The 27,017-nt window shown below is 48.0% G+C and overlaps 1 protein-coding gene across 2 annotated transcripts in view; it reads left to right on the top strand.

Annotated features, from left to right (window-relative positions):
- The window catches only part of LOC138249981 (inosine-uridine preferring nucleoside hydrolase-like), a 169,863-nt gene that overhangs the window by 26,000 nt on the left and 116,846 nt on the right, over nt 1–27,017 (top strand). The window lies entirely within an intron of this gene.

Below are 27,017 nucleotides of genomic sequence, written 5' to 3' on the forward strand. Positions count from 1 at the left end.
ACCAGAAGAGTCCAGCAGATGTAACGGTATATTACTTTAAAAAATCTGACATAGCAGGAAAAAGTTAGAGTAAAACATGGAGAACATTTTTTGTTTTTTTTCACCTCAATTTCAATATTCTTTTATTTCAGCTGTTATTTTCTGTAGGAAACACTTGTAGGATCTGCACAAATAACCCCTTGCTGAATTCAGAATTCTGTCTACTTCTCAGAAATGTTTAGCTTTCTGGGATCCAGCATTGGTTTCTCACCCATTTCGGTCACTAATCGGAAGGAGGCTGAAAGCAGAAGAAATAGTAAAAATGGGGAATGTCCCAGTAAAACGTCAAAATTGGGTAAAAAAATTAGGTTTTCTAATTCAAGTCTGCCTCAAAGTCTGGGTACCTCTAGAAGCCCTAGGATGTTAGAAAAAAAGGATGCAAATTTGGCATGGGTAGCTTATGTGGAGAGAAAGGTATGAGGGCCTAAGCACAAACTGCCTAAAAAAGGCTCGGCACAAGAAGGGAAAAGGCCTGGCAGCTAAGGGGTTAAGACTTATTGTCACTCGAGCCTACGCGTATAGTAGAGAGAGAGCGAGCCTACATAACTGTAAAGAATAAAGGGCCACAGTACTAGAACGCTTTGTGAGAAAGATCTATGAGCATAGCTATTAAGACTATTGCACAAATTGTGTGAAAAATACTGATGTGCATTAAAAGTGTATGGGATCATGTGAATTTCGCTACTTTATAGGAGTATAATACAGAGAGAACTCCAACACCTGTAATGTACATAGGGCCCTGGAATTGGAAGGTTTTATGTGCAATGAGCTATACAGATCATTGGTTTAAATTGTTAATATATTGATGTTTTATGGTTTATTGCTTTTATGGCCTATGGCCGAAATTAAGTATTGATTGATTCAGAAACTCAAGACAATTCATAACTTAATGACAAGACTCTCCTCAAACCTATGATCTCCCCAGCTCTGAAAGCACTGCACTGGCTCCCAGTTGACCAAAAGTTTATATTTGAAGTGCTTGTACTCTGTTCACATCCTTTTGAACAGTTTGTCCTCCTTTTCTACCTCCATAACTTGACCTCCTGTCTATATCAGGATACAGCCCTGACCCAATACCTGCTTTCTGATCAGAATAGGCTATCACAGGAAAGAGGAACATGGAGAGAAAAAGGGGTAATGGGCTAGCAAACCAAACAGAGGACATATATATTATGCACACAGTCCTGGTCTGTGTTGCAGAGTTCTCTCATGAGGTATGCCAGGCACAGTCCATGACATTGGGCCAGATGATGCTGTCCCCAGTGCTGATATGAGCTTGCCTGCATTGGTGATAGTGCTGCAGTGAGAGAGATTGGTGGTTTCAGACCACTGCCCGTCGGTCACTGCAGGCAGGGCCTAGCTGATTGTGAGGTGGTGGAAGCATTCACAGGTAAATTTCAGGCACATACACCCATTGTGCCCTCAAGGTACGTCTGTAGCAATAGAAGTACATCTTTATTTGGTTAAAATATAACCATAAAGATACACGTTTGAAAAATGTATAAAGCACTTCGTCAGACCATATAAATATATAAAACATCATTAAAACAAACAGTAAATCATCTGTCGTCCAAAGCACCTCATTTAAATTCATTGCACATAGACTGGACCTCGAAAAAAAGAAGACCAATGGCCAGCGAGTAATTGTACCTCGCACATAACCCATTCGGGTACAGCAGTAAACAACCCTGATAGGACAGCAGCCAAAATTAATGTCAAACCTCTTGCAACTTGATTCCTCAATTTACAAAGTTGGAGACACACACACAAGTGTAGGTATCTCCAAGCATCAAGATATGTAACATAGCAGATCTTACAGTTGTGAATCTTAGTTCTTTAAGAGGAGGGATCAAAAAGTTTTCTTGGTAAAGAAAAATTAGAACAAAACAGGACAAAATGCACAATTGATTGTGCTAACAAACTATCGCATGTACAAGGCCCCTAAGTGCCCAGGCCAGACCAGCCCTTAGGGAAACTGACCAAATGCACAAAGAGATTAAATCTGAATCTGAGTGGCCACCCATGTCAGTTGACACTCTGTGAAAGTTATTTTTTTTTTAACACATTTTATTAGAGTTTTAGTACCTGCCCAAGTCAACAAGGTGAGAGTCACACTACACATTTATGGCAATATCCATCCTATCAACATGTTAGAAAGTGTATTGTATAAAAACATAGACTTATGGTGTGTGTGTGTATATATGTATGTATATATATATATATATATATATTATAACAATACTTAGCTATGGTAATAAGTAGCCCAGCTGTTCATAGAATAACAATGTTTAACATTCTCCATTGACCACCATAGTTCGAAAAGAGTGTATCTCCCAACAAACCCACCTCTCTTCCTCTAACCCCCTGTTCCGGCGCCTTGTATCTATCAATCATTCTGCTGTCAGCCTGGTAGTGGAAGCAGTAAACCCAGTGGATCATTAATGGACATCTTGTCCTTCAGCCGTCACACAGCTGGGTGTTACATGATGTGGAGAGCCCTCTACTCTCACCTGTGTAAATTCACTTGTATCATAGCTACCGGGTAGGAGGCCCAGCACCTGGAGGATGGGGTATGTGTTCTCCAGGGCATGCACCAGGTATCTCAGGCCCTCACTCCCTACACAGTACCCTGGCCGCACTTGGCTTCTCGATGTCCGCATTCATAGGTGTGACTGTACTGAGGTATAAGTTTGAATAATAGTGGTAATATTCCTGATTAATGTTAGCTTGTTGGTAGATTTTGCGGTTTTGGGCACATTCCAGCTCCACAATTATTGAACCCCTTTTAGCTGGGTTCACAAGCCACGGCAGGAGACAATCTGCACCTTCTCCCTCTTCGTTGGTTCTGACAATATAGTTTTTGTAGTCATAACACTGTAAGCTGTTTTCCATCCCCTCCACCACTTTCTCCTTGGCGTCAAATATTTCAGCCTGGAGGCTTGGGTCATCTGGTCTGCAGCACTCTAGCATTCTCAACGCCATTTTCACCATTTTTATTGTAGGAAAGTAGCCTCTTTTTAGCATGGTTACCCCCACTTTTTGCTTGATGTCAGTGAGTTTTGACTGTATTCACTGGGATCCTGCTAACTAGGACCCCAGTGGCTGTGTTCTCTCCCTTTTAATTTGGTTGCGTGGACCACACACACCCCACATTTGGCATACTGGTGCCCCCATATAAGTCCCTAGTATATGGTACCAAGGTGCCCAGGGCATTGGGGCACCAGGGGTCCCCCATGGGCTGCAGCATGTATTATGCCACCCATGGGGAGACCATGCAAAGTGTATCTGCAGACCTGTCATTGCAGCCTGCATGAAAGGGTGCATGCACCCTTTTCACTACAGTTCACTGCACCAGGTCACAGTAAGTCATCCCTGTGGTAGGCCCTTCTAGCCCAGAGGGTAGGGTGCAGGTACCTGTGTGTGAGGGAACCCCTGCATGAGCAGAGCTGCCCCCACAAAGTCCAGCTCCATTTTTCTGGACTTCATGAGTGTGGGGACACCATTTTACGTGTGTACTGGTTACAGGTCACTACTTATGTTCAGCTACATAATGGTAACTCTGAACATGTCGGAATCATACCCCAATACTGTTGCCAGTATTGGAAGTATGATTCCATGCTTTCTCTGGGCTCCTTAAAAGACCCCCAGCATTGCTTCTGGGGTTTTCTGGGCAGCCCAAGCGCTTCCGCCCCTCAGATAGGTTTCTGCGCTCCTGCTGCTTGAACATCTCAAGCCCAGGAAGGCAGAACAAAGGATTTCCTTTGCGAAATGGAGGCAACACCCTCTCCCTTTGGAAATAGGTGTTACATGGCTTGAGAGGGGTAGCTTCCACAAGCCACTGGTATGCTTTGAAGGGCACATTTGGTGCCCTCCTTGTCTAGACCAGGCTGCATCAGTTCAGGGCCCCCCAGTCCCTGCTCTGGCACGAAACTGGACAATGGAAAGGGGACTGACTACTCCCTTGTACATCACCACCCCAGGGGTGGTGCCCAGAGCTCCTCCAGAGGACCCCTTGATTCTGCCATCTTGAATCCAAGATGGGCAGAGGCCTCTGGGAGTATCTGAGTGGCCAGGTCGGGCAGGCGACGTCAGAGCATCCTCCTGATAGGTGGTCACCTGGCTAGGTGAACAAACCCCCTTCAAGGGCTATTTAGGGTCTCCCTCTGGGGTTGGTCCTCAGATTTGCCTTGCAAGATTCCAGCAGGACTCCTCTGCAACATCTACTTCAACTTCTGGCCGCTGAAACCACAACTGGACTTCACAGGAACCTACAAGCTGCAGCTCCAGCAATGAGTTTGCCCTGCAACATTGTTTCTCCGGCTCCTTCCAGCTTCTGCAGCATTTCCCCGGCTGTGCATCCTCTGAGGGCGGCAAGTCTTCAGTCTGCATGAGAAGGAAGAAGGAATCTCCCTTGGAGTGAAGGAGTCACTCCCCTGCATCTGCAGGCACCAACTACAATGACGACCGGCTGCGGGATCTCCTCTCATCCTGGGCTGCGTGGTCCCTGCATCATGAGGGTGGTCTGGAGTAGTCCCCTTGGTCCACTCTGCCAGCTTTACAACTTTGGTAAAGTTAAACCCTTGCCTTCCCATGCAGGACAGTACCGCCATGCTCCATGTCTCTTGCAGCTACCAAGGCTTGTTGGCATCTCCTCCAAGGGATCTTCAGGCTCCATTTAGCCACAGCACTCTTCCCTACGACGCACAGCCCTCTGTGTGCTTCATCTGCGGCATGGGACCCTTCTTCGGGTCTGCTGCTTTGGCTCCTCTGCAACTCCTGGGTCCTCATCCAGGGGATCTCCTAGGCGGACTGCCTCTTCTTCTGTGGACTTTCTGCATTGCTGATGGTCCCCTGGGACACCCCTCTGTGGATTGAGCCCCCTGGACCTTGTTGGTCCCTGGCAGCTCCACTTTTCGCCTACCCCACTTTATGCCTTTGCCAAGGCTTGTTGGTGGCTTTTCCATGCTACAGCTAGACTGCAATCTTCCATCTGGCGTGGGAGGTCAACTGCATCCTCCAGGAACTCTTCACCGACTCCAAGGCTGCATTGCTGACCGTCTTCATCATCCTGCAACCACAGACGGGTGGGTAGTTGCTCCTGCCACCACCAGACACTTCTACGAGTTCTTGACTTGGTCCCCTTCTTTTTCAGGTCTTCCTTCTTCAGGATCCATCACTGTTTTTTTGCAGTCTTGTCTGGGTGGTGCATTAGTCTCCTTTTCAGTCCTTTTGGTGGTTTGGGGAAAAAACTGTAACTTTCTCCCTTCTTCTTGGTCACTGGGGGGGGCACTATGGTACTTACCTTTTGGAGTTTCTAGTTTCTCCAGCTCCCCTCTACACATTCCACTTACCTGGTGTCAGGGTCTTGCATTCACATTCCAATTTTTTAGTATATGGTTTGGGCACCCTCTAGGGTCACTATTGGCTATTGCTATTGCACTGTTTTCTATTGCTATTTATACCTCTTTCTGATTACTAGTGTACATATATAGTGTGTTTGCTTACCTCCTAATGGAGTATTGCCTGTCTAGTATTTTAGTACTTGTGTCACTAAAATAAAGTACCTTTATTTTTGTAACATTGTGTGGTTCTTTCATGTGTGTAAGTGCTGTGTGACTACAGTGGTACAGCATGAGCTTTGCATGTCTCCTAGATAAGCCTTGGCTGCTCATTCACAGCTACCTCTAGAGAGCCTGGCTTCTAGACACTGCCTACGCTTCACTAATAAGGAGAGACATGGTATAAGGTGACAATACCATAGGCACTCACCACAGACCAGGCCAGCTTCCTACAGTTATATCCAGCAGCAACATCCGCCTTACTCCAGTAGCTGCTGAAATACATCTCCCACAATCACTGCCTTGATAGCCTCCCATTCTGTTATTAACAAGGCAGTTGACCCTTTATTGACCACAAAGACGAAGGTACCAATTGTGTCATGGAAAACTTGGTCTTCCAATAATTCTGGTCTAAGCCTCCATGTAAGAATGGGAGGGGAGGTAGACCCCAGTGAAGACCCACCAGTAGGGGGTTGTGGTCCAATATAGTTCTAGTTAAATACTCCGATACCGGCACTAGCTCATGCAGATCTCCTGAAGACAAAAATGTGTCTAAGCATATGTGTGTAGGTCCTAAAGGGTGGGTGAAGAATGAGTAATCTTGTTCCCTTAGGTGCTGGGCCCTCCAGGAGTCAATAAGTCCCCATTCTGATTGCCAGCGGAGAAGGCCCTAGCTGTTCGGTATACTGGTGAATCTCATGGGGGGATGTGACCTGTCTGAGGCTGGGTCTTCAATGCAGTTAAGTCTCCTCCTAATATGACCGACCACACTAAGTACGCACCCAAGTGTTTGTAGAGGGTGGCCAGAAAAGCTGGTTGATCAATGTTAGGGCCATAAATACTCCCCACTGTGGCATCTTGTCAGTCTAATCTCTTGGTGATTACCACATAGCGTCCCCTAAGGTCTATGAGGGATCCTGTGTGATGAAATGGGATCCCCAGTTTTATCCATATGAAGGCCACTCTAGCGCAGGCAGAGTATGTTGTATAATAGACCTGGCGCCTTTGCCTACGTTTTAATGCTAATCCTTCCCTAGTATCTAGATAGGTTCCATGAAGTAGGACTTGCTGGACCCCCCACCTAGTGAGGTGGGAGAATACTTCATGATGCTTGGCCATAGAATTCATCCCCCTAATATTCCATGTTATTACTTCATAGCTCAAGGGGGTAGCCATATGGAATACGTTAAGTAGTTGTTAGGTTGTTGCAGCAGGGATAATCTCCACCACAGTAGCCCCACACCCCCACTTTACAGGCACCAATTCCATTGGTAAGGCGCTTCGTATGGGAATCCCCACTTTAACATAAATTTCCAAACTCCCCCTTCCCAGGACAATGTTTTGCTTTCACTAATGACTGAGGTGACAAAAATCTCTGATGTTTATTATTATTTTACCACGAGGTTCCTAAAAAAGGAGTTTAGTAGATTGAAAGCGCACGTTGAAAAATAGTCACAGCAATGGAAGGAAAATATACCAAAATGATTCTCAACTGCAATGCACACAGAAAATATATGTGGTTATATTATATCATAATTGCAAAGCAAATAATAAAGTAAAAATTAACCACCGTAGGGCCTGCCAAACTCTTCATCTTTCTCATGCCAGCAAGAAGATGACCACGTTCAACTGCAAGAAAGAGATATCCACCCTCACGGGACAAATGTCAGGCATTTGACGTCTAATCCTGACCGAGGTCTTGGGAATTTCACCTCTACTGAGCAGGGCTACCTTTTTATAGCTTAAAGAACCAGAGAAGGGCTTTCTGGAAAAAAACCCTCCCATTAAAAACAAAAGAAATATTCAAACATGCTGGCTAATGTAGGTCAGAGTTGAAGGAAACAGGTTGGAACTAGCCAGTTTCCCAAATTATCTCTCTCAAGGCCAAACCGTTCCCTACTTGCAGTAAATAACATCAGTCTGGTACATTCTTATCGTGTTGACTGCCTACCTCCATACCCCCTTCATATTAGCGGTTCGGTGATAATATGTCCTAGCTCTTCTGTGAGAAAGAATACGAAAACAAGCACAGTTTACAATGTGAAAATTAATACAGTCAGCCTTTAACATGGCAGTGTCTAACGCTACGATAAAGTCAATGGGCAGCTAAACTGAATACAAAATATGATCTACAACTGGTGAAAACTAGGCAGCTAGTCCAGGAGCAAAGTTGTGCAACACAAGGTCAGTGGTCAAAAACACATATTTCACTACAGACAAGCAGCACAACACCACTTATCTAAACATTCAATGAAACAACAAACATTTGTTCTTATATCCCCAGATGCTCACACAACCTGTGGGAGAGAGGGGATGGTATGGTCACCTCCTGACACCACTTCTGTGGCCTCCCCCATGCAGCCAATGTACCAGCAGTGTAAAGATGATGGTGCCCTGGGAACGCTCAACTGGCTAATGTGCCCAACTTTGGTCTAACATGAGCCGCTGTGAACCTGAGCTCCCTGCATGTCGAATAATGGTAAGCTGCCCAAGTCACTAAATGAGTTCATCCGCTTCTTGTCATGTTACTACAGGCAAGGGCTCACTTGAAGTCTCTGACCCAGAGTCAGATGTGGCTGTCGAGTCCTCAATACATTTTGGATCCAGAGAGGGTGTTTGACTGTTATTGTCTCTGCTCATTGCTGCCACCGTCTCCAGTGCTCCCCTCTTATCCCTTTGTACTTCTGCATCACACGGGGATCCTTGTTGTGACTGCTTGTCCAATGTTCTTCATGTGTGATGTTGTGGTGTTCTTCTAGTGTTGCGGACACTCAGGCCAGGCTTGTGGATGGGCCTCCAACCAGTCCCACACTTCTCGAGGGGTCTGAAAATGTTGCAGTCCCTGAGGCGTGACCACTCGTAGCTTAGCCCGGAACAACATCGTATATTGTAGGCCATGGGCTCAAAGCTTGACTTCCATGAATAATGAGCATTGCTTTTGGACTTCTTTTGTAAAGTCAGGGAAGATCATAATTTTGCTGTTAGCTATCTTGATGTCTCCTTCTCTACAGTCTCTAGGGTTTGGATCTTGGCTTCTAGGGTGGCGAGTCATTCCTGCATCCTTGACAGGTCCAGGGGGGATGTCAGCAACCAGAGACTCCATTGTCATGATTCTCTCTGCTAGCCTTCTGTTGTCATTCTTCAGGAGACTGAGGTCAGCTCCAAGGGCATCTATTCAAGTTTCTAGTGCTTCCCGTGAGGCCGTGATGGCCTAAAGAACGCCCTGCAGTGTGGGACCTGTTACCTTCTGGGGCATTGGGCCCTCCTGGTGCGTTCTTCCCTCCTCATCAGCTAACGCCACTGCAGTCGTGGACCCAGTATTTTGGTCCCTCTTCTTGGCCTTCCTCATTGTATAGTTCCTGATTTTGCTGTCTTGGCTCAATAGGGAGTAGTAAAGCCCTCTTGTGTCAGTTGTGACCAACTGGCTGTATGTGATGTAGGGGAATCCCTCCCAGCCCCCCCTCCAAGTCAATCAGTACACAAATAAGGAGCTGCTGCAATGCACCTCTCCACGTACACACACAGGAGCTTCCAGTATCGCCCTAGGTCTCGCTTCTAATCCGGACATTCAGTGCAACCTGATATGTATCAGAACCAACAAGCTGTCAAATGCATCACCTAGGAATATCCAGGCGACTTGCCCTGCAGTTTAGATGACAGGCTGGGTGGGTAAGTATCTTGCAGAGGCGAGAAAAAGCAGAGAGCGCCACCTGGGGACAGGGCCCTCATGAAGAGGTAGAGGAAGAGCTGAAGCACCCTCCCCTTGCTGCTACTGCACTCTCCTCGCTTCAGCCCCAATATCCAAAGACCTTCCATCCAGGCCAAGGCCTGGTGCGCATACCCCTCCTCCACCGAGTCCTCGATCCCCAGTCGGTCCCATTGGTTGTATCACAATGCAGATGGAGCTAGCACATGACTCCTGTGTCTCTTGAGGTCCTGGAGCTCCTACCACTCCTTGTAGTTGGTGTACTGCTGGGGTCCGCTTCCACCCAATTATAGGCATTGAGGGCCTCGCCAGTAGTGTTGATGGGGCCCAGTACCTCTGGGCACCCCCAGATGCCTATGTAGGGAATGTGGCCCACGTACCGCAACAGCCCGTCAGACGTGGCCTACCTGCAGTCCAGGGCAGACACTGCATCAGACTCTCTAGGCCTCCAGGTCCTTTCTAGGCTCTTCGGTCCACCAGTCACCTCAAAGTGGAGGCCGCGCCCAACCCAAGCACCCCCCTGGGCCTCAGTAGGTCGCTGGTCAGGCCCTTTGCAGCAGTCAGGGACACCAAAGCTCGTCCGCAGTCGGATAGCGCCAGATCTCCTTTTGAGGCCTCAATTCACGTTCACCAGGGCACTGGTGCAGCAGCGCCCAGTGGCTCAAGCCCCAAATGCCGCTCTGCTCTTTTTTTGTTCCATGGCTGCCACAACAGGCCCGCCTGTCAGATTCAACCACTTTGGGACCCCGGGGGATTCACCACCATGCCCCGGGATCCCAAACCTCAGCTCTTGCGGTTGGCTGTCAGGCCACATGCCACCTCCAAAGGCCTGGCAGTTAGTTTAGACCCAGGCAGGTGCCTTGTTGAGGCTGCTGGAGGCTCCTTTCTACTCTGTAAGTAGAGCCCTGGGTGTTAGGGCATGATCATCTGGCAGTGGTTTCAAGGCCCCCGAGACCAGTCAGGATACAAGATGGCAGCTGATGGGGGAATCTTGAGTGGGAGCTCATGGAGTCGTGTCTTGCTATATCGGTGTCCAGCCATACCCCCCCCAGCACTCTGTGAAAGGTACTGTTTATATTTTACAGTGGACACGAACAGCAGTTTTCGACAGGTCATCATTCTCCTTAAAGGCCTCAGCATGGGGAGTAAAAGTACATTTAACCCAAGCATAGTAATGTTTGGAAATTTTATCCAGATTAGTGAATATGTCCGGGCTGCCTAAGCTAGTGAGTTTCATCTTTATATACCCGGGCCAAGGGATTGCTTTTAAGCTGTTTAGGGTGAGACAGTCTCTAATAATCAGCTGGTTCAATGAAGGCTCACTTTTATACCACACAAACATCCACCATAATAAGGGCCATAATGCAGCAACGGTGGGAGTACTCTGCAGGACTCTGAGTAGACGTTTTGCACGTCTGTTACAAAACCCCACATTTAGTAGCCCAATTCTTTAAATACAGATAGCTATTAAACAGTAGTTCACAATTAAAATATCCCAAAGTCAAGTTGGTTAAGGAGAAGTGAGATGCTTTCTGAAACAGTGTTACAAACTTTTGGGGACTTAAAAAATGTATGTTTTGGGCCTCCTATATGACGACATTGAGATAATGGCTTAAGCCCAGAAGGGAGCAGTCTTGCCAGAAAAACAGGTCAGGACTGGCTATGACCTTCAGATGTAATCATGTGGACCAGAGAAAGACAACAGTCCAAATTGGTTGTGGGCCACAGAACAGCCTGGAAGAACGTGGGGGACGCGGATGTGCGCCTCAGGGAAATTTCTTGCAAAAGGCAGTTGATAGTGGGTGCTTGGACAATGTATCAGGTCTTCAAAAAAGGGGAAAGTAATGTTACTGCATGGGAAAGAGTGCACATTAGTCACAGCTATTGCTCAATAAAGTGCCACTTGCTGTGGACTGGTTTGTGAGTATTCTGGTAAGGTATCTTTCTCCTTTGGTATGCCTCAATTGTAATGTTTGGAAAGGTTTAAAAACAGAGTCTACTTGCTGTTGAATTGTGTCATTCTTAAGCCTGCTTTAATGCATCATATTTCTTAACAAGCATTGGCAATGCCAAATAGGTCTGGCTTTAAAGGCATGTTGTATTGTAATGTGAAATGTTACAAGGAAATAGCATGGGAATGGATATGCATTTGTGTGGAGCTAAAGAACCTATAGAATAACATTAGTGTAGGTTAAAAGGTCAGGGTACATTTGCACTGTCACGCCAGAGCTCAACATCCATGTAGGTTAAAGACTGCCCTACTCCCATCTGTGCTGCTGCCAGAGAAAACACCATAAAATATCTAGTTATCAAAAACACTTTAACAGCATTACAATGTCATGTGTGCACACCTGCAAGTTCAAGCTCAGGCAGTTGGATAAATAAACAAAATGATCAAAGCTGTGTGGAGGGCAAGCACATTTTTGTGGAAGGACACATGTTTGCCCAATCAAAACATGTACTCCCGGTTCCCAACATGTGGGTGGAGCCAAAGCCCCTTTCAAGTAATGCTCACATAAATGGCAGAAGCTGCGATGTTAAGCCAGACCAATAAAACCACCCACTCACCCTGTAGTGCAGTGTAGCTATCTTTCAATGTTAGATTGTTAAGTTCATGAGGATGCTGGGAATACTTGACCCTTTTTGGCACCCACAAGGGCAGTCAGGGCTACATATGCATTTTATGTTCTAGAGTTTTGAGTCTCCGCGTTAGTTTCCACCTCCGTGGGAAGAACTGTTTTTCATAATAGTAGTAGGAAACATATTGAGCATAACCAGTAAATAATCAAGGCATCACTGGACTCTCCTGCCTCCTGGGTGCATGTCGGGTGTTTAGTTTGTTGACACAGGAATGACCACATTTAATTTGGGAAGTGTTACCAGATTAATCCATGTTACCATGGCCATTGGGTTCAAGAATTGGCTATGCCTTCCTTTAACAGCCTAATATATTGTGGAAGTCTGGCGTCACTCTAGGTAAACCCAATGGCTTAAATTATCTAATTACAAAAGCAAAGCCCAGGACAAGACTGAGTGCAGCGTAGATCCTAGGAGAAGGTAAATTAAGTCTGTGCCTGTGTGGAATCCCCCCAGTCTTAAATAATAGGTGGACCTTAAAACCTGAATACATTACGTGAAATACTTGGATTAAGTAGCAAACCGGTAATCAAAACCCTACATGCTAGTCTTCCTCACCAAACTCCCAAAAAAAGGAAACTAAGTAAGGTGCAAAAAGGACAGTTTCTTATTCCACAGCAGTATCACACAGGGAAAGCACACAGAATGCATGTGAGGAGGGACCACATACAGGGCTTTGATGATAAAGAGTAGGAATCCATGTGATAAAGATTGCAGACGGGCACTGAGGAAAGCATCAGCTTGTCACTCCTTGTTGACACACTGTCAGTTAGGAGTGTAGAGGAATGAATGAGTATAGCAAAGTCTCTGCTCCCAGAAAACACATTCAGCTCCTTCAGCCCTCAAAGGTGTATTCGGTAAAAGGGAGGAGTAGACTTGGAGAGTCTTGATTCCCAGCAACCACACAAAATCTTTCTAGACTACAAAGTGGACTAGGCTTCACCTCCCTGCAAATTGCAAGGCAGAATATTGGAGGGTTTAAATTCTGTTGAATTGTGGTAGAGAGAGGAAGAGGACTCTGTTTGACAGAATCCTAACTGCCCCTGACAAAGTGTGACCTGATATTAGTAAACAACTCTAGTTGGTTTCAGTAAAGCTAGTTGAACCTCAGGTTAAGATGTGCTATTCAGCTAAAATGATGAGTGCTGGCCCTTGAGGATATCCACTTGGTTGGTTAGGCACACACTGTCAAACAAGAAATAAATTAACCTGGCTTCTTGATATACACATGAGAGGCCTGCTGATGTATAACATTTCCAAATAACATCTAGGCATACCAAAAGATAGTGAAAAATCAAAGCATTAAGGGAAGGAAACTTAGCCAGACACAGATCCTGCTTGGTGTCTGAAAAGACAAGTAATGTTTCCTGGTGAGATGTGTATGTTCCCAGATGAAGAGGAGAGACTGTGTTGTTAAATTTAAAGTGCTAGATCAATTACCTCTTCCTCCTACTGTAAGGAACGTAGTATGTCAAAGAAATTACACAGTGGCTGTGTAAAACAAAGGCTATTTCGATGGCAGAAGGTGAAAAAAAATATGTATTTTTGTGAATAGCAGTGTCATCTGAGGAGCACATAACGGGTGCATACCAGATATTTTACATTTGATACATTAAAATAAATGAATTATCCTTTAGCTTACCTTAATACAAACCATATCCCTTATTAATTGCAATGTAATTAAGGATTTTCCTTAACCTAATCAAAATGCTAGTCTTCACTCTACATGAATCTAATTAAATGGAAATTAAATAGTTATCCTTAATCTAATACTGGTACTAATTGTTAGAAAATTGGTTATTAGTGGGAGAGAATGTCAGTTCTTTCTACGTAATAGGTATAACATCTTTTTAGTTCCAACACACAAGGTCAGTAACAAACCTGGGATCAACTCCAGGTATCTATTGACAATTTGTGCTGAATAGTTCCAACTCATATGACTGGGTCTGAGGTGGTATGGTGGGCTAAAAAGTATGGACTGGGATGCAGCGCCAATTACCAGTGTCATTGATTAATTTAAGAATTATAATCATCCCTGTTTGTGTTCATCTTTGTGACATTCACTCACCAGGCACACCCCTTCTCCCAGTCAAGAGTTCTACCTTGGGACTTAGGGTCTGATTAAGAGTTTGGCACACTGGGTTTTCCATTACAAAAGGAGTACCCTGTCTGCCAGACTTTTGCTCACGTCTCATTTAGAGATGAGTGGACCATCAATGGATTCCCATTGGCTCTGCAAATGAGGTAGGACATTACACCACTCACCCTATTTAGGGAGGAAAGTGTAATGTGCTTTATTCTCCCTGTCACTGCTGTAATAAATGCTCCAAATTAGACAGAAGATGTGTAGGTTCTTTATTTGAAGTATCCCATCCACTCACGACCAGACAGCAGCTCTCTCCTATTCCAGCCTCAGGAATAGAATTCCCTCACATTCTACAATCTAATATGATGTAATATATGAAATCTACCACACACCTTACAGCCTAAACATATGATACAAAGTACACAGAAAATAAAATCATATATTATACAACACAACAACAACAAAAACTTAAGAATGAGGAACACACAGCAATTAAGTTTACGATTCATGAAACCATTTTTGAAATCACAACGTGATTGAGATTCCATATCCTCCCATCCTTAATTTTGACAGCATTCCTGAAAAGTTTGATGACTTCAAATGGACCCATGAACTTACTTCCACTTTTACACAGAGTAGGTTTTCTGACTAAAATTTCATCACCAACCTTTACACCGTGTACTCTTCTCTTTGTCAAAATATTATTTCCTTCTTTTTAAACTTTTCTTCTCACACTCGTTTTCCCCCTCTAATGCTGGACCAAGAGACATTGTCATTTTTACCCCACGACACCCACCCAGTTGCCAATTGAGTGTTTCCTTTCCGACCTCTGAATAGTTCAAAAGGAACTTCACCAGTAGTAAAGTGTGGTGTGAACCTTTAACCATGCAGGAAATTATTAGACCTTCTTTCCAATTCCTACCTGCTGCAACTTCCAATTGTATACATTCCTTTACACATTTATTAAATCTCTCCACTGTGCCGTTTCCCTCAGGATGATACAAAGAACACATTCTATGTTCAGTGCCCCTGCACTTTAGAAATTCTTTCATTTCAAAAGAAACAAACTGCGGGCCATTATCAGTTCCAATAGAATTCGGCAAACCTTCACGGCTGAAAATTTCATTAAAAAACTCGATAACGCTCCTGGTCTCAATACTACTGATAATCCCTATTTCAGCCCGCCTAGAAAACTGATCCACCAAAACTAAGATATAGTTGGCTCTGCCTTTTCCATTAATTGGTCCAACAAATTCGACTGCCACCACATCCCATGGCTTGCTAGGAATATCTCTAGCACACATCAGTGGTACTCTAGTTTTGTATACCTTGTCACTGTTACAACAATCTGGACATTCTCTGACCATCCTTTCAATCATCAGGTCCATGCCTGGCCACCAATAGTTAAGACGAATTCTAGCTTTCGTCCTACTCATCCCTTGATGTCCCGCATGTCCCAAATCGATAATTTTGTTAGTCAATTCAAATTGAACGACTAATCTTAAACCACGCAAAAGGAGACCATCCTCTATAGACAACTCATCTCTCACTCTCCAAAATCCTCCCAAAACTTCATGCTGTCTTACAATCAAATTCCACCCATACTTAAGTGACTCACACACACGCTGTAACACCGAATCCTGAGCTACAGCTCTCAACCATTCATCTTGTTCTACAATTCCTTCTGTTACAATCGCACCCTCATGACTTTTCTCTAAGCACTCCTCCGCTTCAGAGCTAAGTCTTGACAAACAATCAGCAATCCTGTTATTTGGTCCTGGAACGCAGATCATACTAAAACAAAAATCTTGAAGATTAACAATCCATCTGCTAATCCTACTAGAAATCATATCTAGTCCTTTCTTCATAAAAACTTCCACAAGTGGCTTATGTTCAGTGAAAACATGAAATTCTCTTCCCCACAAAACATTCTTGAATTTGTTGACTGCCCAAACCACACTCAGCGCTTCCCTCTCAATAGTAGAATAATTCATCTCCGCCCCACGCAAAGTCCTAGAACTGTACACCACTGGCCTGAGTTCACCATTACCCGTATCCTGTAGCAAAACTGCTCCTAGACCTTTCATACTAGCATCTGTCATGATTACACATTGCTTTTCAGGATCAAACGAATTCAAACTCCCAATTGTCCACAGTTCCTTTTTTATACTTTCAAATTCCATTTTACACTCTTCATCCCACATCAATTCAATCCCTTTCTTTAGCAGTTTCTGCATATGTTCTGTCTTGGAGGCCGGATTAGGTAAAAACTTAGCATGAAGCTCTACCATACCAAGAAAAGACAATAGCTCCTCTTTCTTTTCAGGATTATGCAATTTTATGACCTAGATATTCAATTTCTGTATTACTCAAAGAACACTTCTTTAGCTTGAGTGTCAAACCATGATCTCTCCGTATGGTTAAACCCTTTCTCACTCTAATTTCATGCTCTTTTTCTGTCTGTCCATGAATTAATATGTCATTTTGGAAATATTTAACCCCAGGTTCTGAGCCGAATAAACTATACATCTTGCACTGGAATACAGCAGCAGCTGACAGCAAACCAAATGGCATCCTTATAAACTTAAAAGTTCCAAATGGTGTGATAAATGTGGTATAATCTTTCGAGTCAGCATGCAACATAACTTGATGATACGCAGAAGTCAAATCTAGCGTGCTGAAGTATTTTGACGCATGTAACAATGAGACTATCTCAGTTATGTTGGATTTGGCCGCACTTTGGCTACCACAGGAACAGACCCTTTCTTAATCCTTATTCGATGAACATACTTCTTCAAACATCCCAGTTTGTCACAAAATACTTCCTTGTATTCATTAACAAAGTCAGGTACAGATACAACATTTTAATTTTGCACCGAAAGCTCACGCACCTCACACAACATTTCAACAAACTCGCCCTTAATCATAACAGGCGTAGGTGAATTAGGGTCTAAAATAACATTTAGCTCCCTCTGGTGTGGCCAACTCAAAACACTGTCACCTTTAACAGGAACATAAACTTTTCCAAAAGTTGTGTTAGTTTTTAAAGAAATATCAGATTCAAAATAACCTCTCCGTTCTATAACCTGCCCATCATAAGCACCAGGAATCACACTGGGATCTTTCAAGTTGACTCTGTGACTTAAAGGTTTGTCGAATAGTCATTAGAGATTAAAGTCAACCATGCACGTGAGTCAAATAAAACTTTGCTCTCAACCCCCAAAATAGTAACAAAATCTTTAGGGTGTTTTTTATTATCAGCTTGCGTACTAACAGATAGAATACAATCTTCTACAACGTTCACAGGTGTTAGACTTTTGCTGGACTTACAACACTTGGCAAAATGTCCCTTTTTGTTATATATTTTGCAAGTCATGTTGAGAGCTGGACACTTCTTGTAAGAAGTATAATGGGCAATGTTTCCACAACGAAACACTTAGGTGGTCAATGCAACCCTAGCGGTCGGTGTTAAAGCGGCGGTAAGACCGCCAACAGGCCGGCGGTAAAAATTTTGCAATTACGACCGTGGCGGAAACCGCCAACATAGATAGCCACTTTAACACTCCGACCGCCACGGCGGTACAAACAAACAGTGCAGAGGGCACCGCCAACAGACAGGCGGAGGAAAAAGTACCGCCCACAGTATCACAACAGGCCAATCGCCCAGCTTTTCCGGGGCGGATTCACCGCAGATAAAAACACAGCGGAAACAGGATTCCGAAGGGAAAATGCTCACCGCAACACACCCCACGAGGAACTAGGACACCATGGAGCCGGAACTCCAAATTCTCCCTGCGATAGTCTTCCTGCTCCTCTACCAGGAGCACGAACGCCAGTGGCGAAGACCACGGTGAGTACTGGACCTACGACACAGGGGAGGGGGGAGGGAAAAACAGGGACACACACACGCAACACCCCCACCCTCACCCACCACAACACACACTCTAATTTATATTGATACATCACAGTTACACCCCCCAACCCCTCCGGAAGAATGCAAAGACAAAAGAAAATGAGTGTAACCATTGTAATCTATTAAAATCAAGTAGACAAAAATATATACATACACCATTAACAAAATATACACCAAGCATAGTAGTCCAGGTAGTGCTCCAATTAAGTCAGTGGAACACTGGGCCCACACGGTATGGGCAAGGCCCACACAAGATCCCCGACCATGATGGAGAGAACACTGCAGGGGCATCAGATAGCAAGAAAACAGGCACATCAGGGGGAGGGAAATGGGGGGGGGGCACCTCAGCCGGTTGAGTGCACAATGCCAAATCCACAAGGGGGCCACATGGCCAATGTTCAATCCTGGGGAGTGCAAAGCCACAGTCTCTCAAGTCTATACAGTGGGTGGGTTGCCCACTGTTCTATCCTGGGGAGTGCAAAGCCACAGTCTCTCAAGTCTATACAGTGGGTGGGTTGCCCACTGTTCAATCCTGGGGAGTGCAAAGCCACAGTCTCTCAAGTCTCTACAGTGGGTAGGTTGCCCACTGTTCCATCCTGGGGAGAGCAAAGCCACAGTCTCCACTGGTTCTGGAGGGGCATGGAGCCCAGAGTGCTTCATCCTGCTAAGGACAGAGGTAGTGGATGACAGTCTCCACTGGTTCTGGAGGGGGCATGGTGCCCAGAGTGCTTCATCCTGCTAAGGACAGAGGTAGTGGAGGGATCTCTCCACTGGTTCTGGAGGGGGCATGGTGCCCAGAGTGCTTCATCCTGCTAAGGACAGAGGTAGTGGATAAAAGTCTCCACTGGTTCTGGAGGAGGCATGGTGCCCAGAGTGCTTCATTCTGCCCGTGACGGACTCAGTAGCGTAAGTGCCCTTGGCGCTCATGGGCCAGCGTTGCTTGAGACGGCGGTGCCCTGTTCAGCGTTGCTTGAGACGGCGGTGCCCTGTTCAGCGTTGCTTGAGACGGTGGTGCCCTGTTCAGCGTTGCTTGAGACGGCGGTGCCCTGTTCAGCGTTGCTTGAGACGGCGGTGCCCTGTTCAGTGTTGTTTGAGACAGGGGTGCCCTGTTCAACGGTGCTTGAGACGGCAGTGCCCTGTTCAACGGTGCTTGGAGCGGCGAGCTCCTTTGCAGTGACTCAGCTGCTGTCGGTCCTTCATGGCCCAGCGGGGCTTGTGCTGGTGGTCCTTCATGGCCCAGCGGGGCTTGTGCTGGCGGTCCTCTCTAGCCCAGCTAGCCCAGCTAGCCCAGCGGGGCTTGTGCTGGCGGTTCTTCATGGCCCAACGGGGCTTGTGCTGGCGGTCCTCTCTAGCCCAGCAGGGCTTGTGCTGGTGGGTCCTCCCTAGCCCAGCGGGGCTTGTGCTGGCGGTCCTTCATGGCCCAGCGGGGCTTGTGCTGGCGGTCCTTCATGGCCCAGCGGGGCTTGTGCTGGTGGTTCTCTCTAGCCCAGCGGGGCTTGTGCTGGCAGTCCTCTAGCCCAGCGGGGCTTGTGCTGGCGGTCCTCTCTAGCCCAGCGGGGCTTGTGCTGGCGGTCCTCTAGCCCAGCGGGGCTTGTCCTGTCGGTCCTCTAGTCCAGCAGGGCTTGTGCTGGAGGTCCTCTCTGTCCCACGGGGATGACGGCTGTGGCCTCCTGTACAGCAGGGCTGGTGGCGGTGGCCTCCTGGGCAGCAGGGCATGTGCTGGTGGTGGCCTCCTGGGCAGCAGGGCATGTGCTGGTGGTGGCCTCCTGGGCAGCAGGGCTTGTGCTGGTGCTGGCCTCCTGGGCAGCAGGGCTTGTGCTGGTGCTGGCCTCCTGGGCAGCAGGGCTTGTGCTGGCGGTGGCCTACTGGGCAGCAGGGCTGGTGCTGGTGGTGGCCTCCTGGGCAGCAGGGCTGGTGGCGGTGGCCTCCTGGGCAGCGGGGATGATGGCGGTGGCCTCCTGGGCAGCTGGGCTGGTGCTGGCGGTGGCCTCCTGGGCAGCGGGGATGATGACGGTCTTCTCCGCCGTGCTTCTCCTCCCAGACTTGCTGACTTTCTTGTGCCCCTTCCCCCACCTTGGAAGGTGTCGCAGCTAACTCCACACTCCCACCTGTACCCCTGGGAGCGGCTTTGGTGGCTGGAGTCTTCCCCCTCTCCTGCCAGGCACTGGCCAACTTTTGATGCTTGACAGGTGGGGGACCGTCTGTGCTGTGGCTCCGTGCCACACTGGCTTCCCTGGTGGCTGGTGCACTCCAGATTCCGGTGACTACAGGCACCACTGGTCCCGGAGATGTTGTGGCTGAGGTGCTAGTTCGGGACTTAAGAGATGGACGGGGTGGGGGAGGTGTGGGAAAGAGGTCAAGGTTGGACAGGAAAAGGTTCTTGGAGACACTGGGACGGGTAGCTGGAGGGGGTTTGAGAGTGGAGGAAGAGGTTGTGGTTGTAGGAGGTGTTCGTTTGCTGACTTTGGGTGAAGGTGCATGCGCTGGAGGCTGTCGTGAGGTGGATGGCGGTTGGGTGTGTGTGTGCCTGCGTTTGTGTATCTTGGGAGGGGGTGTCACAGACACACTGGAAGAGGACACAGGGGACGTGTGAATGGTAGTGGGGGTGGTGACTGCACGTGAGCGGGGTGTGGTGGTGGGTGTGCTAGTGATGGTAGTAGTGGCTGTAGAGGTAGTGCATGCATGTGTGAGTGTAGACGAGACTGGTAGGGAGGAGGTAGACGATGAGGAGGGGGACGCAGTGGATGTTGGTGTGTCTGCATGTGTGTGATGCTTGCCTGAGTGCCTGTGGGATGTGTGGTGGTTATGTTTGCCTGAGCTTCCCTTGTGTGTTGACATGTGTGCATGCTGGTCTAGAGGTGTGCTTGGGATAGGCTGGGGTACAGGGGATTGGGTCTGGGTGGAGGAAGTTGGAGGGGGAGGCTAGAGACAGGGACAATGGCTGTCATCAGTGCTGAGGCCAGAGTCTGAAAAGCTCGCTGAAAGGCCGCCTGCCCAGAATGAATGCCCTCTAGGAATGCATTTGTTTGTTGCAACTGCCTTTCTACACCCTGGATGGCATTCAAAATGGTAGACTGCCCAACAGTGAGGGACCTGAGGAGGTCAAGGGCCTCCTCACTGAGGGCAGCAGGGGTGACTGGGGCACGGCCTGAGGTACCTGGGGCGAAGGTGATGCCCACCCTCCCGGGTGAGCGGGCACGGGCCAAAGGCTCAGGGGCTGCTGGGAGGGTGGTGCTGGAAGGGGCGGTGGCAGCTGTACCTGTAGATGGGGGGGCACAGATGTTGCCGCCACCCAAGGGAGCTCCCATCAGAGGACGAGTCCGTGTCACTGGTCTCAGCTCCTGTCCCACTGGTGAAGTCAGATTCCCTAGTGTGGCCCTCCATGGCCATGTGGGATGCAGCCCCCTCGTGCTCCGGTGCCACTGCTCCTCCGCCTGATGATGCTAATGCACACAAGAACAGGGAGACCACAAAAAGGGAGGGGGGGGCAAAAGAAAGACATGTTGAGTGCATGCATTACCGCTATTGTTGGCGGACACGACAGACACAGAAGCCCCCTGCACTACACTGCGCTCTTGGGCTCCACTGTTCAATTCCTGGGAAATGGCCTACTAGGCTATGGACAACATCTGCACACATGGATGACACAGGGGCATGACTAGGAGTAGTTGGCACTCTACAGAGGTGCGGTGGGGTGCCACATGGCCTGCCTTACGAGGGACCTTGCCTACGGAACTTGCCCTGTCCTAGGGAAATCCACAGCCCACCTCCCCCACCCAGACCCCTCCCCTGCGCGCAAAATCTGCAGAATTAGAGTGTACTCACCCCCTTATGGCTGCTGTGATGCCCTCAAGCGCCCATCCATCTCCGGGTACGCCACCGACAGGATCCTGAACATCAGGGGAGTCATGGTGCAACGGGCACCCCTCCCATGTTGGGAGGCCATCCCCAGCTGAGCCTCCGCCGTCTTCTTGCTCCAGCGGCGAATGTCCTCCCATCTTTTTCGGCAGTGGGTGCTCCGTCTGTGGTCGACCCCCAGGGTCCGGACGTCCTTGGCGATGGCACGCCAAATATATTTTTTCTGGTGGGCGCTGACCTACATGATTTGTACAGGGGGAAGAGAAACTTATTACCAACTGCACCGTCGCAGTCGTTGGCCCCCATCCCTACCCTTGGCATGTGGCACATGCACTCACCGTCGTTTCATGCACGCCGCACTCTTTCCCCCCCTTCCTTCTTACATCCACCCCTCTCCACACAGGCATAGCCCATACAGCATGCTCCCAGTGTACTTACCTGTTTGTCTGGAGGACAGTAGAGTAGCGTGTACTGGGGGAGGATCCCATCCACGAGTTTCTCAAACTCCTCCGATGTGAAGGCAGGGGCCCTTTCCCCAGACACTCGAGTCATTGTCTCTTCCAGACCGAGGTCACAGCAGCACTTGCAGTGCAGGTCCTCTCCTGTCGAAGATCAGGTATCGAGTGATTGAAGTGATAGAAAATGGCAGTCACGTCCGCGGCGGTGCCTACCGTCACCGCCGGCGTACATCATCATTGGCTCCTGGGACCCATAGGGTTCAATGTTAACCAATGCAGCATTGCGCCGCGGTCTTCAACTGCCTACCGCGACGGTGTACAGCGCCAGCGCAGTTACATCACATCCCATTGTCCCACTTTACCGGTCAGGCAGCCGCCATTTCAGGGGCTCACATGGCTTCATTTTCAACTGCGTCACACATACCTAGGGCTAGACTCAACACACATAGAGGCCACTTTTTAGATTATGATTTGTGTTCTGTGTAAGCTGGGGTTACGTACCTCTGAATAGTTTACCTCTGTGCTCGCTGTTATCCTTCATAGGCACCGTCCGCTGGGACATGTGAGGAGATGGCGGCATCCTCTGGTGTACTGACCATTGGTGGACCTGTCGACAATGGAGGAAAGACGTGATCATCACATACAGGCTTGACCGTGCCACAATCGAGGAACTGTGTACCCAGTTGGAGCCAGACCTGATGTCAGCTATCCGCCATCCCACAGGAATCCCCCCTCAAGTGCAGGTGCTGTCAGTGCTCCATTTCATTGCAAGTGGGTCATTTCAAACAACAGTGGCCATAGCATGAGGGATGTCTCAGCCTATGTTTTCCAACGTGTTGTCCAGAGTGTTGTCTGCCCTGATAAAACACATGCGCAGCTACATCGTTTTCCCTCAGGTGGAGGATTTGCCTACAGTGAAAAGTGATTTCTATGCCCTGGGACATATCCCCAACATCATAGGTGCCATTGATGGGACACATGTGGCTTTGTTCCCCCCACCACAGGAGTGAAAAGGTGTACAGAAACCGGAAGAGTTATCATTCGATGAATGTACAGATGGTATGTTTGGCCGACCAGTACATCTCCCATGTGAATGCCAAGTTCCCTGGCTCAGTGCATGACGCCTACATCCTGCAGAATAGCAGCATCCCTTATGTGATGGGTCAACTCCAGAGGTACCGTGTGTGGCTATTAGGTGAGGCCCTGGAAGCTAGTCAGTGGGAATGGTTGTCTGGGTCTGGGGATATCCCTCCAGGTTAGTGTGTGTCTAACAGTTGTCCCTCGCCATTTGCAGGTGATTCTGGTTACCCCAACCTGTCATGGTTACTGACCCCAGTGAGGAATCCCAGGACAAGGGCAGAGGAACGCTACAATGAGGCCCATGGGCGAACTAGGAGGGTGATCGAGCCGACCTTCGGCCTCCTGAAGGCCAGGTTCAGGTGCCTCCATATGACAGGTGGATCCCTATTCTACTCACCAAAGAAGGTGTGCCAGATCATCGTGGTCTTTTCTGCAGGAGGATGGTCCAGATGGCAGTGTTGTTGCTGCTGTGGAGCCTGTGGACAGTGAAGACGAGGAAGCAGAAGAAGAAGACATGGACAAAAGGGACTCAGTGATCCAGCAATGTTTCCAGTGAAACATAGGTAAGAATACTAACTGGCCTACTACATGTACTTAAACACTACTACCTCTCTACTGTCTGTCGTTTTCACCCAGTGTATGGTCACTGAGTTGTCACTTTCCCTTACGATTTCACATATGTGGGTCCCACTGTGTGACATCTGCTTTGATTCCTCATGGACTAGAGCTGTGTGACATAGGTATGTTGACATTACAAATGAAAGAGCTTTTTGCCACAGTAATTGCTAAAACACTATTCCAAAATCACAGACTGACTCCAGATTGTTTTGTGCTTTAAGGGTGTTTATTTTAGTGCTCAAAATTGGAGGGGTGATGGCGGAGAAATGTCCATGGCAGAATCCAGTCTATTAGTCTCAAAGGTGCATTGCCCAAATGGGCATTGGAAGTGGAGCAGGGGCAGTTTAAGGATGGACAGGGTGACAAAGTGGGACAGTAGGATGACAATCAGGGTGGTCTCATTTCTTGGCGGGGGTCTTGGCATCGTTCTCTGTCTTTGTCCTGGATCACAGGGACCGCTTGCGGGGTGGTTCTCCCTCTGCAGTGGGTGGGGTGCTGGTGTGGTGGTCCTGTGGCGGTGCCTCCTGTCCACTAGCGCTGGCGGAGGTGGTGGGCAGTTCATCGTCCATGCTAGTGTCAGGGGTCCCTTGTAGTGCCACAGTGTCCCTCCTGGTGTTGAGTACTTCCTTCAGCACCCCTACGATGGTGCCCAGGGTGGAATTGATGGATCTGAGTTCCTCCCTGAAGCCCAAATACTGTTCCTCCTGCAGGTGCTGGGTCTCCTGAAACTTGGCCAGTACCGTTGCCATCGTCTCCTGGGAGTGGTGGTATGCTCCCATGATGTTGGAGAGGGCCTCGTGGAGAGTGGGTTCCCTGGGCCTGTCCGCCCCCTGTTGCACAGCAGCCCTACCTGTTCCCCTGTGTTCCTGGGCCTCCGTCCCCGGGACTGTGTGCCCACAAGCACTGCCCCCAGGTCCCTGTTGTTGGGGAGGTGGGTTAACCTTGTTTCCCTGTAGTGTTGGACACACTGCTGATTGACATGTCCTGGGGACGGAGGTATGGGCCCGCTGGGTGGGTGCTGTGCTGATGTTTCCAGAGGGGGGAAGCTCTGTGGTGGCCTGTGACTGGGTGAGGGGAATTGACTGTCCCGAGGTCCCCAATGGGCCGGGCTGATCAGCTAGATCCAGTTGGACAGAGGTGCTGTCATCACTGTGGGCCTCTTCTGTTGGTGGTGTGGACATGTGTGGACCCTCCTGTCCGGTGACGTTGGGTAGGGGTCCTGAAGGGGTGTAAAAGGATGTTTATTACATCTGTGTGTGCCATGGTGTGCAATAGGTGGGTGACCGTGTACCCCAGTGCTTGCATTCCTGTGTGGGACCTTGTGTGATGATGGTTTAGAGGGGTGTATAGGTATGTGCAGTGGCCATGCTTTAGTGATGGGTGTCTATGCTTTGTTGTTGCATGCAGGGCTTGGGGTTAGGATGTGTGGTTTGTGATATTGGGACATTTGTGAGGAGTTAGAGTGATGGGGGTGAGGGTGGGGGTATGTGCTGGCATTCAGGTAGGGCGGAGGATGTAATAGTTAAGATTTGACTTACCAGAGTCCATTCCTCCACCTACTCCTGCGAGGCCCTCAGGATGCAGAATCGCCAAGACCTGCTCCTCCCATGTTGTTAGTTGTGGGGGTCCGCCGCCAGTCCACTGAACCGCAAGGTGGTGTCTTGAGACCACGGAACGCACCTTCCCCCGTAGGTCGTTCCACCTCTTCCTGATGCCCCCCCCCCCGATTTCTTGGGTGCTGTCCCACTGTGTTGACCCTGTCCACTATTATTCGCCATAGCTCCATCTTCCTTGCAATTGAGGTGTGCTGCACCTGTGATCCGAATAGCTGTGGCTCTACCCGGACGATTTCCTCCACCATGACCCTGAGCTCCTCCTCCGAGAACCTGGGGTGTCTTTGCCGTGCCATGGGGTGGTGTAGGTGATGTGTGGGGTGGTGTGTGGGGTGATAAGTGTGCTGATATGTAGTGGTGTGTAGTGTGAGGTGCGTGGAAGTTATGTGGGTGATGGTATTGTGTGCCTGTGGATGCTAGTATTGTTGATGGTGGTGTCTCTCTCTGGCCTTCGTTCATGATTTTTGGTCGTAGGGGTTTGTGGGTGTGTGTTTCATATTGTATTGGGTGTGTGGGAGAGGTGTGTGTATGTGTATCAGGTGTGTGTATTTTGAATTGTCAACTGTAGTAGTGTTTTGTATATGTGTGTGTATTTTGAGCGCGGCGGTGTGTACCGCCAATGGAATACCGCCGTTGATAGACCGCCGCATGGATTCGTGTGTCGTGATAGTGTGGGCTTATTTCTGTTGGCGTGATGGTGGAGGTTTTGTTTTCGCCAGTTTATCACTGACCTTTGGTGTGGCGGACTTCTGTGGGTGTCTGAATTTTGGTGGATTCCGTGCTGTGGGTCATAATAGCTGTGGTGGTTTTCCGCTGCCGCGGCGGTGTGTTGGCGGGCTTCTGCACGGCGGTAAACGGCTTTTACCACCAATGTTGTAATGACCGCCTTAGTGTCGTTGAACCTAGCCCACTGCCCTTGATTGATTTTTCCATCTTCTTTATCTCCATCTGCCTCTTTGCACATATTTTGTTCCTTTTTTGGAGTAATCTTATTTATCGCAATATTTTTTACTTCTTTCTAACTCCTCAACACAAGCTAGGGTATGTTCCACACTCTTAGCCAAAATTATTACTTCATGTAGAGACGGATCGTCTTTGCCCCACAGTTCTTGTTTTATTTTGTCACTGGAACACCTCAACATAAACTGATCTCCAATACGCTCATCAATAGTAGCTCCAAACTTGCATGTTGATGCTAACTTTCTTAGAGCAGTTACATACTCTTCAATACTTTCACTAGATTTTTGCTCTCATACCAATGTGATAACTCTCCAAAATGGTGCTAATCGTAGGTAAGTAATGTAGGTCTAACTTTTTTAAGCATATCTCAAATTCATTTAGATCAGTACCTTCATCTCCTGGGTCAGGTAAAGTTAAAAAAAACTTCCTGTCTTTCACTGCCCAAACAGTGCATGAGATGTTTTTCTTTCATTAGACAAATTGGTACCACA

Source organism: Pleurodeles waltl, chromosome 8, assembly GCF_031143425.1.
Source record: "Pleurodeles waltl isolate 20211129_DDA chromosome 8, aPleWal1.hap1.20221129, whole genome shotgun sequence".
Lineage (NCBI taxonomy): Eukaryota > Metazoa > Chordata > Amphibia > Caudata > Salamandridae > Pleurodeles > Pleurodeles waltl.